The following is a 10,641-nucleotide window of genomic DNA, read 5'->3' as shown; positions in this document are numbered from 1 at the left end:
CTAAACGCTACCCCTGGTCGCCTAAACGCTACCCCTGGTCGCCTAACTGACCCCTCGTGTGTGGGGATCAACGTTTGCCTACTAGGGCGTCCTCCGGCGGCCTCTCGGCAGTACTGCAGGCCCATTTTAGCCGAGCCCATTGAAATGAATGGGGGAATTTTATACGTTTTTGCCTTTTTTTTCCCCCCTCGTTCTTTTTGTATTTATTCATTTATTTCAACTTTTACCGACTCAACCGCCCTCCGGCGTGCCCTCGGCGGTCCCGCAAGCCCAATTCGGCCGAGCCCATTGAAATGAATGGGGGAATTTTATACGTTTTTGCCTTTTTTCCCCCCCCCTCGTTCTTTTTGTATTTATTCATTTATTTCAACTTTTACCGACTCAACCGCCCTCCGGCGTGCCCTCGGCGGTCCCGCAAGCCCAATTCGGCCGAGCCCATTGAAATGAATGGGGGAATTTTATACGTTTTTGCCTTTTTTTCTCCCCCCCTCGTCCTTTTTGTATTTATTCATTTATTTCAACTTTTACCGACTCAACCGCCCTCCGGCGTGCCCTCGGCGGTCCCGCAAGCCCAATTCGGCCGAGCCCATTGAAATGAATGGGGGAATTTTATACGTTTTTGCCTTATTTCCCCCCCCCTCGTCCTTTTTGTATTTATTCATTTATTTCAACTTTTACCGACTCAACCGCCCTCCGGCGTGCCCTCGGCGGTCCCGCAAGCCCAATTCGGCCGAGCCCATTGAAATGAATGGGGGAATTTTATACGTTTTTGCCTTTTTTTTCCCCCCCTCGTCCTTTTTGTATTTATTCATTTATTTCAACTTTTACCGACTCAACCGCCCTCCGGCGTGCCCTCGGCGGTCCCGCAAGCCCAATTCGGCCGAGCCCATTGAAATGAATGGGGGAATTTTATACGTTTTTGCCTTATTTCCCCCCCCCTCGTCCTTTTTGTATTTATTCATTTATTTCAACTTTTACCGACTCAACCGCCCTCCGGCGTGCCCTCGGCGGTCCCGCAAGCCCAATTCGGCCGAGCCCATTGAAATGAATGGGGGAATTTTATACGTTTTTGCCTTATTTCCCCCCCCCCTCGTCCTTTTTGTATTTATTCATTTATTTCAACTTTTACCGACTCAACCGCCCTCCGGCGTGCCCTCGGCGGTCCCGCAAGCCCAATTCGGCCGAGCCCATTGAAATGAATGGGGGAATTTTATACGTTTTTGCCTTTTTTTTTCCCCCCTCGTCCTTTTTGTATTTATTCATTTATTTCAACTTTTACCGACTCAACCGCCCTCCGGCGTGCCCTCGGCGGTCCCGCAAGCCCAATTCGGCCGAGCCCATTGAAATGAATGGGGGAATTTTATACGTTTTTGCCTTTTTCCCCCCCCCCCTCGTTCTTTTTGTATTTATTCATTTATTTCAACTTTTACCGACTCAACCGCCCTCCGGCGTGCCCTCGGCGGTCCCGCAAGCCCAATTCGGCCGAGCCCATTGAAATGAATGGGGGAATTTTATACGTTTTTGCCTTTTTCCCCCCCCCCTCGTTCTTTTTGTATTTATTCATTTATTTCAACTTTTACCGACTCAACCGCCCTCCGGCGTGCCCTCGGCGGTCCCGCAAGCCCAATTCGGCCGAGCCCATTGAAATGAATGGGGGAATTTTATACGTTTTTGCCTTTTTTTCCCCCCCCCTCGTCCTTTTTGTATTTATTCATTTATTTCAACTTTTACCGACTCAACCGCCCTCCGGCGTGCCCTCGGCGGTCCCGCAAGCCCAATTCGGCCGAGCCCATTGAAATGAATGGGGGAATTTTATACGTTTTTGCCTTTTTTTTTCCCCCCTCGTCCTTTTTGTATTTATTTACTTATTTCAACCTTTACCGACTTAGGGGCCGCTTTGCACCGCCTGTGCCCGGGGAAGGTGCTCCTATTCGGGCCAAGTGTGACACACGCCCGCCCTCCTCCTCCGGAGCTTCCATTAGGGTAGACTTAGGGGCCGCTTGGCACCGCCTGTGCCCGGGGAAGGTGCTCATATTCGGCTTCACTGTCAGGCAGCATGCACTCCTCCTCCGGAGCTTCCATTTGGGCAAACTTAGGGGCCGCTTGGCACCGCCCGTGCCCGGGGAAGGTGCTCCTATTCGGGCCAAGTGTGACACACGCCCGCACTCCTCCTCCGGAGCTTCCATTTGGGCAAACTTAGGGGCCGCTTGGCACCGTCTGTGCCCGGGGAAGGTGCTCATATTCGGCTTCACTGTCAGGCAGCATGCACTCCTCCTCCGGAGCTTCCATTTGGGCAAACTTAGGGGCCGCTTGGCACCGCCTGTGCCCGGGGAAGGTGCTCATATTCGGCTTCACTGTCACACAGCGTGCACTCCTCCTCCGGAGCTTCCATTTGGGCAAACTTAGGGGCCGCTTGGCACCGTCTGTGCCCGGGGAAGGTGCTCATATTCGGGCCAAGTGTGACACACGCCCGCACTCCTCCTCCGGAGCTTCCATGAGGGTAGACTTAGGGGCCGCTTGGCACCGTCTGTGCCCGGGGAAGGTGCTCATATTCGGGCCAAGTGTGACACACGCCCGCACTCCTCCTCCGGAGCTTCCATAAGGGCAAACTTAGGGGCCGCTTGGCACCGTCTGTGCCCGGGGAAGGTGCTCCTATTCGGCTTCACTGTCACACAGCATGCACTCCTCCTCCGGAGCTTCCATAAGGGCAAACTTAGGGGCCGCTTGGCACCGTCTGTGCCCGGGGAAGGTGCTCCTATTCGGCTTCACTGTCACACAGCATGCACTCCTCCTCCGGAGCTTCCATAAGGGCAAACTTAGGGGCCGCTTGGCACCGTCTGTGCCCGGGGAAGGTGCTCCTATTCGGCTTCACTGTCACACAGCATGCACTCCTCCTCCGGAGCTTCCATGAGGGTAGACTTAGGGGCCGCTTGGCACCGCCTGTGCCCGGGGAAGGTGCTCATATTCGGCTTCACTGTCCGGAGCTTCCATTAGGGCAAACTTAGGGGCCACTTGGCACCGCCTGTGCCCGGGGAAGGTGCTCCTCTCCGGGCTAAGTGTGACACACGCCCGCACTCCTCCTCCGGAGCTTCCATTAGGGCAAACTTAGGGGCCGCTTGGCACCGCCTGTGCCCGGGGAAGGTGCTCATATTCGGCTTCACTGTCAGGCAGCATGCACTCCTCCTCCGGAGCTTCCATTTGGGCAAACTTAGGGGCCGCTTGGCACCGTCTGTGCCCGGGGAAGGTGCTCCTATTCGGGCCAAGTGTGACACACGCCCGCACTCCTCCTCCGGAGCTTCCATTAGGGCAAACTTAGGGGCCGCTTGGCACCGCCTGTGCACGGGGAAGGTGCTCCTATTCGGCTTCACTGTCACACAGCATGCACTCCTCCTCCGGAGCTTCCATAAGGGCAAACTTAGGGGCCGCTTGGCACCGTCTGTGCCCGGGGAAGGTGCTCCTATTCGGGCCAAGTGTGACACACGCCCGCACTCCTCCTCCGGAGCTTCCATAAGGGTAGACTTAGGGGCCGCTTGGCACCGTCTGTGCCCGGGGAAGGTGCTCCTATTCGGCTTCACTGTCACACAGCATGCACTCCTCCTCCGGAGCTTCCATAAGGGCAAACTTAGGGGCCGCTTGGCACCGTCTGTGCCCGGGGAAGGTGCTCCTATTCGGCTTCACTGTCAGGCAGCATGCACTCCTCCTCCGGAGCTTCCATAAGGGTAGACTTAGGGGCCGCTTGGCACGGCCTGTGCCCGGGGAAGGTCCTCATATTCGGGCCAAGTGTGACACACGCCCGCCCTCCTCCTCCGGAGTTTCCATGAGGGTAAACTTAGGGGCCGCTTGGCACCGCCTGTGCCCGGGGAAGGTGCTCATATTCGGGCCAAGTGTGACACACGCCCGCACTCCTCCTCCGGAGCTTCCATTTGGGCAAACTTAGGGGCCGCTTGGCACCGCCTGTGCCCGGGGAAGGTGCTCATATTCGGCTTCACTGTCAGGCAGCATGCACTCCTCCTCCGGAGCTTCCATTTGGGCAAACTTAGGGGCCGCTTGGCACCGCCTGTGCCCGGGGAAGGTGCTCATATTCGGCTTCACTGTCAGGCAGCATGCACTCCTCCTCCGGAGCTTCCATTAGGGCAAACTTAGGGGCCGCTTGGCACCGTCTGTGCCCGGGGAAGGTGCTCCTATTCGGCTTCACTGTCATGCAGCATGCACTCCTCCTCCGGAGCTTCCATTTGGGCAAACTTAGGGGCCGCTTGGCACCGTCTGTGCCCGGGGAAGGTGCTCATATTCGGCTTCACTGTCAGGCAGCATGCACTCCTCCTCCGGAGCTTCCATTTGGGCAAACTTAGGGGCCGCTTGGCACCGCCTGTGCCCGGGGAAGGTGCTCATATTCGGCTTCACTGTCACACAGCGTGCACTCCTCCTCCGGAGCTTCCATTTGGGCAAACTTAGGGGCCGCTTGGCACCGTCTGTGCCCGGGGAAGGTGCTCATATTCGGGCCAAGTGTGACACACGCCCGCACTCCTCCTCCGGAGCTTCCATGAGGGTAGACTTAGGGGCCGCTTGGCACCGTCTGTGCCCGGGGAAGGTGCTCATATTCGGGCCAAGTGTGACACACGCCCGCACTCCTCCTCCGGAGCTTCCATAAGGGCAAACTTAGGGGCCGCTTGGCACCGTCTGTGCCCGGGGAAGGTGCTCCTATTCGGCTTCACTGTCACACAGCATGCACTCCTCCTCCGGAGCTTCCATAAGGGCAAACTTAGGGGCCGCTTGGCACCGTCTGTGCCCGGGGAAGGTGCTCCTATTCGGCTTCACTGTCACACAGCATGCACTCCTCCTCCGGAGCTTCCATAAGGGCAAACTTAGGGGCCGCTTGGCACCGTCTGTGCCCGGGGAAGGTGCTCCTATTCGGCTTCACTGTCACACAGCATGCACTCCTCCTCCGGAGCTTCCATGAGGGTAGACTTAGGGGCCGCTTGGCACCGCCTGTGCCCGGGGAAGGTGCTCATATTCGGCTTCACTGTCCGGAGCTTCCATTAGGGCAAACTTAGGGGCCACTTGGCACCGCCTGTGCCCGGGGAAGGTGCTCCTCTCCGGGCTAAGTGTGACACACGCCCGCACTCCTCCTCCGGAGCTTCCATTAGGGCAAACTTAGGGGCCGCTTGGCACCGCCTGTGCCCGGGGAAGGTGCTCATATTCGGCTTCACTGTCAGGCAGCATGCACTCCTCCTCCGGAGCTTCCATTTGGGCAAACTTAGGGGCCGCTTGGCACCGTCTGTGCCCGGGGAAGGTGCTCCTATTCGGGCCAAGTGTGACACACGCCCGCACTCCTCCTCCGGAGCTTCCATTAGGGCAAACTTAGGGGCCGCTTGGCACCGCCTGTGCACGGGGAAGGTGCTCCTATTCGGCTTCACTGTCACACAGCATGCACTCCTCCTCCGGAGCTTCCATAAGGGCAAACTTAGGGGCCGCTTGGCACCGTCTGTGCCCGGGGAAGGTGCTCCTATTCGGGCCAAGTGTGACACACGCCCGCACTCCTCCTCCGGAGCTTCCATAAGGGTAGACTTAGGGGCCGCTTGGCACCGTCTGTGCCCGGGGAAGGTGCTCCTATTCGGCTTCACTGTCACACAGCGTGCACTCCTCCTCCGGAGCTTCCATAAGGGCAAACTTAGGGGCCGCTTGGCACCGTCTGTGCCCGGGGAAGGTGCTCCTATTCGGCTTCACTGTCAGGCAGCATGCACTCCTCCTCCGGAGCTTCCATAAGGGTAGACTTAGGGGCCGCTTGGCACGGCCTGTGCCCGGGGAAGGTCCTCATATTCGGGCCAAGTGTGACACACGCCCGCCCTCCTCCTCCGGAGTTTCCATGAGGGTAAACTTAGGGGCCGCTTGGCACCGCCTGTGCCCGGGGAAGGTGCTCATATTCGGGCCAAGTGTGACACACGCCCGCACTCCTCCTCCGGAGCTTCCATTTGGGCAAACTTAGGGGCCGCTTGGCACCGCCTGTGCCCGGGGAAGGTGCTCATATTCGGCTTCACTGTCAGGCAGCATGCACTCCTCCTCCGGAGCTTCCATTTGGGCAAACTTAGGGGCCGCTTGGCACCGCCTGTGCCCGGGGAAGGTGCTCATATTCGGCTTCACTGTCAGGCAGCATGCACTCCTCCTCCGGAGCTTCCATTAGGGCAAACTTAGGGGCCGCTTGGCACCGTCTGTGCCCGGGGAAGGTGCTCCTATTCGGCTTCACTGTCATGCAGCATGCACTCCTCCTCCGGAGCTTCCATTTGGGCAAACTTAGGGGCCGCTTGGCACCGTCTGTGCCCGGGGAAGGTGCTCATATTCGGCTTCACTGTCAGGCAGCATGCACTCCTCCTCCGGAGCTTCCATTTGGGCAAACTTAGGGGCCGCTTGGCACCGCCTGTGCCCGGGGAAGGTGCTCATATTCGGCTTCACTGTCACACAGCGTGCACTCCTCCTCCGGAGCTTCCATTTGGGCAAACTTAGGGGCCGCTTGGCACCGTCTGTGCCCGGGGAAGGTGCTCATATTCGGGCCAAGTGTGACACACGCCCGCACTCCTCCTCCGGAGCTTCCATGAGGGTAGACTTAGGGGCCGCTTGGCACCGTCTGTGCCCGGGGAAGGTGCTCATATTCGGGCCAAGTGTGACACACGCCCGCACTCCTCCTCCGGAGCTTCCATAAGGGCAAACTTAGGGGCCGCTTGGCACCGTCTGTGCCCGGGGAAGGTGCTCCTATTCGGCTTCACTGTCACACAGCATGCACTCCTCCTCCGGAGCTTCCATAAGGGCAAACTTAGGGGCCGCTTGGCACCGTCTGTGCCCGGGGAAGGTGCTCCTATTCGGCTTCACTGTCACACAGCATGCACTCCTCCTCCGGAGCTTCCATAAGGGCAAACTTAGGGGCCGCTTGGCACCGTCTGTGCCCGGGGAAGGTGCTCCTATTCGGCTTCACTGTCACACAGCATGCACTCCTCCTCCGGAGCTTCCATGAGGGTAGACTTAGGGGCCACTTGGCACCGCCTGTGCCCGGGGAAGGTGCTCATATTCGGCTTCACTGTCCGGAGCTTCCATTAGGGCAAACTTAGGGGCCACTTGGCACCGCCTGTGCCCGGGGAAGGTGCTCCTCTCCGGGCTAAGTGTGACACACGCCCGCACTCCTCCTCCGGAGCTTCCATTAGGGCAAACTTAGGGGCCGCTTGGCACCGCCTGTGCCCGGGGAAGGTGCTCATATTCGGCTTCACTGTCAGGCAGCATGCACTCCTCCTCCGGAGCTTCCATTTGGGCAAACTTAGGGGCCGCTTGGCACCGTCTGTGCCCGGGGAAGGTGCTCCTATTCGGGCCAAGTGTGACACACGCCCGCACTCCTCCTCCGGAGCTTCCATTAGGGCAAACTTAGGGGCCGCTTGGCACCGCCTGTGCACGGGGAAGGTGCTCCTATTCGGCTTCACTGTCACACAGCATGCACTCCTCCTCCGGAGCTTCCATAAGGGCAAACTTAGGGGCCGCTTGGCACCGCCTGTGCCCGGGGAAGGTGCTCCTATTCGGGCCATGTGTGACACACGCCCGCACTCCTCCTCCGGAGCTTCCATGAGGGCAAACTTAGGGGCCGCTTGGCACCGTCTGTGCCCGGGGAAGGTGCTCATATTCGGCTTCACTGTCAGGCAGCATGCACTCCTCCTCCGGAGCTTCCATTTGGGCAAACTTAGGGGCCGCTTGGCACCGCCTGTGCCCGGGGAAGGTGCTCATATTCGGCTTCACTGTCACACAGCGTGCACTCCTCCTCCGGAGCTTCCATTTGGGCAAACTTAGGGGCCGCTTGGCACCGTCTGTGCCCGGGGAAGGTGCTCATATTCGGGCCAAGTGTGACACACGCCCGCACTCCTCCTCCGGAGCTTCCATGAGGGTAGACTTAGGGGCCGCTTGGCACCGTCTGTGCCCGGGGAAGGTGCTCATATTCGGGCCAAGTGTGACACACGCCCGCACTCCTCCTCCGGAGCTTCCATAAGGGCAAACTTAGGGGCCGCTTGGCACCGTCTGTGCCCGGGGAAGGTGCTCCTATTCGGCTTCACTGTCAGGCAGCATGCACTCCTCCTCCGGAGCTTCCATAAGGGTAGACTTAGGGGCCGCTTGGCACGGCCTGTGCCCGGGGAAGGTCCTCATATTCGGGCCAAGTGTGACACACGCCCGCCCTCCTCCTCCGGAGTTTCCATGAGGGTAAACTTAGGGGCCGCTTGGCACCGCCTGTGCCCGGGGAAGGTGCTCATATTCGGGCCAAGTGTGACACACGCCCGCACTCCTCCTCCGGAGCTTCCATTTGGGCAAACTTAGGGGCCGCTTGGCACCGCCTGTGCCCGGGGAAGGTGCTCATATTCGGCTTCACTGTCAGGCAGCATGCACTCCTCCTCCGGAGCTTCCATTTGGGCAAACTTAGGGGCCGCTTGGCACCGCCTGTGCCCGGGGAAGGTGCTCATATTCGGCTTCACTGTCAGGCAGCATGCACTCCTCCTCCGGAGCTTCCATTAGGGCAAACTTAGGGGCCGCTTGGCACCGTCTGTGCCCGGGGAAGGTGCTCCTATTCGGCTTCACTGTCATGCAGCATGCACTCCTCCTCCGGAGCTTCCATTTGGGCAAACTTAGGGGCCGCTTGGCACCGTCTGTGCCCGGGGAAGGTGCTCATATTCGGCTTCACTGTCAGGCAGCATGCACTCCTCCTCCGGAGCTTCCATTTGGGCAAACTTAGGGGCCGCTTGGCACCGCCTGTGCCCGGGGAAGGTGCTCATATTCGGCTTCACTGTCACACAGCGTGCACTCCTCCTCCGGAGCTTCCATTTGGGCAAACTTAGGGGCCGCTTGGCACCGTCTGTGCCCGGGGAAGGTGCTCATATTCGGGCCAAGTGTGACACACGCCCGCACTCCTCCTCCGGAGCTTCCATGAGGGTAGACTTAGGGGCCGCTTGGCACCGTCTGTGCCCGGGGAAGGTGCTCATATTCGGGCCAAGTGTGACACACGCCCGCACTCCTCCTCCGGAGCTTCCATAAGGGCAAACTTAGGGGCCGCTTGGCACCGTCTGTGCCCGGGGAAGGTGCTCCTATTCGGCTTCACTGTCACACAGCATGCACTCCTCCTCCGGAGCTTCCATAAGGGCAAACTTAGGGGCCGCTTGGCACCGTCTGTGCCCGGGGAAGGTGCTCCTATTCGGCTTCACTGTCACACAGCATGCACTCCTCCTCCGGAGCTTCCATAAGGGCAAACTTAGGGGCCGCTTGGCACCGTCTGTGCCCGGGGAAGGTGCTCCTATTCGGCTTCACTGTCACACAGCATGCACTCCTCCTCCGGAGCTTCCATGAGGGTAGACTTAGGGGCCACTTGGCACCGCCTGTGCCCGGGGAAGGTGCTCATATTCGGCTTCACTGTCCGGAGCTTCCATTAGGGCAAACTTAGGGGCCACTTGGCACCGCCTGTGCCCGGGGAAGGTGCTCCTCTCCGGGCTAAGTGTGACACACGCCCGCACTCCTCCTCCGGAGCTTCCATTAGGGCAAACTTAGGGGCCGCTTGGCACCGCCTGTGCCCGGGGAAGGTGCTCATATTCGGCTTCACTGTCAGGCAGCATGCACTCCTCCTCCGGAGCTTCCATTTGGGCAAACTTAGGGGCCGCTTGGCACCGTCTGTGCCCGGGGAAGGTGCTCCTATTCGGGCCAAGTGTGACACACGCCCGCACTCCTCCTCCGGAGCTTCCATTAGGGCAAACTTAGGGGCCGCTTGGCACCGCCTGTGCACGGGGAAGGTGCTCCTATTCGGCTTCACTGTCACACAGCATGCACTCCTCCTCCGGAGCTTCCATAAGGGCAAACTTAGGGGCCGCTTGGCACCGTCTGTGCCCGGGGAAGGTGCTCCTATTCGGGCCAAGTGTGACACACGCCCGCACTCCTCCTCCGGAGCTTCCATAAGGGCAAACTTAGGGGCCGCTTGGCACCGCCTGTGCCCGGGGAAGGTGCTCATATTCGGCTTCACTGTCACACAGCGTGCACTCCTCCTCCGGAGCTTCCATTTGGGCAAACTTAGGGGCCGCTTGGCACCGTCTGTGCCCGGGGAAGGTGCTCATATTCGGGCCAAGTGTGACACACGCCCGCACTCCTCCTCCGGAGCTTCCATGAGGGTAGACTTAGGGGCCGCTTGGCACCGCCTGTGCCCGGGGAAGGTGCTCATAGTCGGCTTCACTGTCAGGCAGCATGCACTCCTCCTCCGGAGCTTCCATTTGGGCAAACTTAGGGGCCGCTTGGCACCGTCTGTGCCCGGGGAAGGTGCTCATATTCGGGCCAAGTGTGACACACGCCCGCACTCCTCCTCCGGAGCTTCCATTTGGGCAAACTTAGGGGCCGCTTGGCACCGCCTGTGCCCGGGGAAGGTGCTCATATTCGGGCCAAGTGTGACACACGCCCGCACTCCTCCTCCGGAGCTTCCATTTGGGCAAACTTAGGGGCCGCTTGGCACCGCCTGTGCCCGGGGAAGGTGCTCATATTCGGGCCAAGTGTGACACACGCCCGCACTCCTCCTCCGGAGCTTCCATAAGGGCAAACTTAGGGGCCGCTTGGCACCGTCTGTGCCCGGGGAAGGTGCTCCTCTCCGGG

The sequence above is a fragment of the Idiotropiscis lumnitzeri genome, unplaced genomic scaffold (assembly GCF_059441095.1).
Source record: "Idiotropiscis lumnitzeri isolate Australia: NSW breed Sydney's pygmy pipehorse unplaced genomic scaffold, RoL_Ilum_1.0 HiC_scaffold_247, whole genome shotgun sequence".
NCBI classification, from domain to species: domain Eukaryota; kingdom Metazoa; phylum Chordata; class Actinopteri; order Syngnathiformes; family Syngnathidae; genus Idiotropiscis; species Idiotropiscis lumnitzeri.
This window is presented reverse-complemented; position numbering follows the sequence as displayed.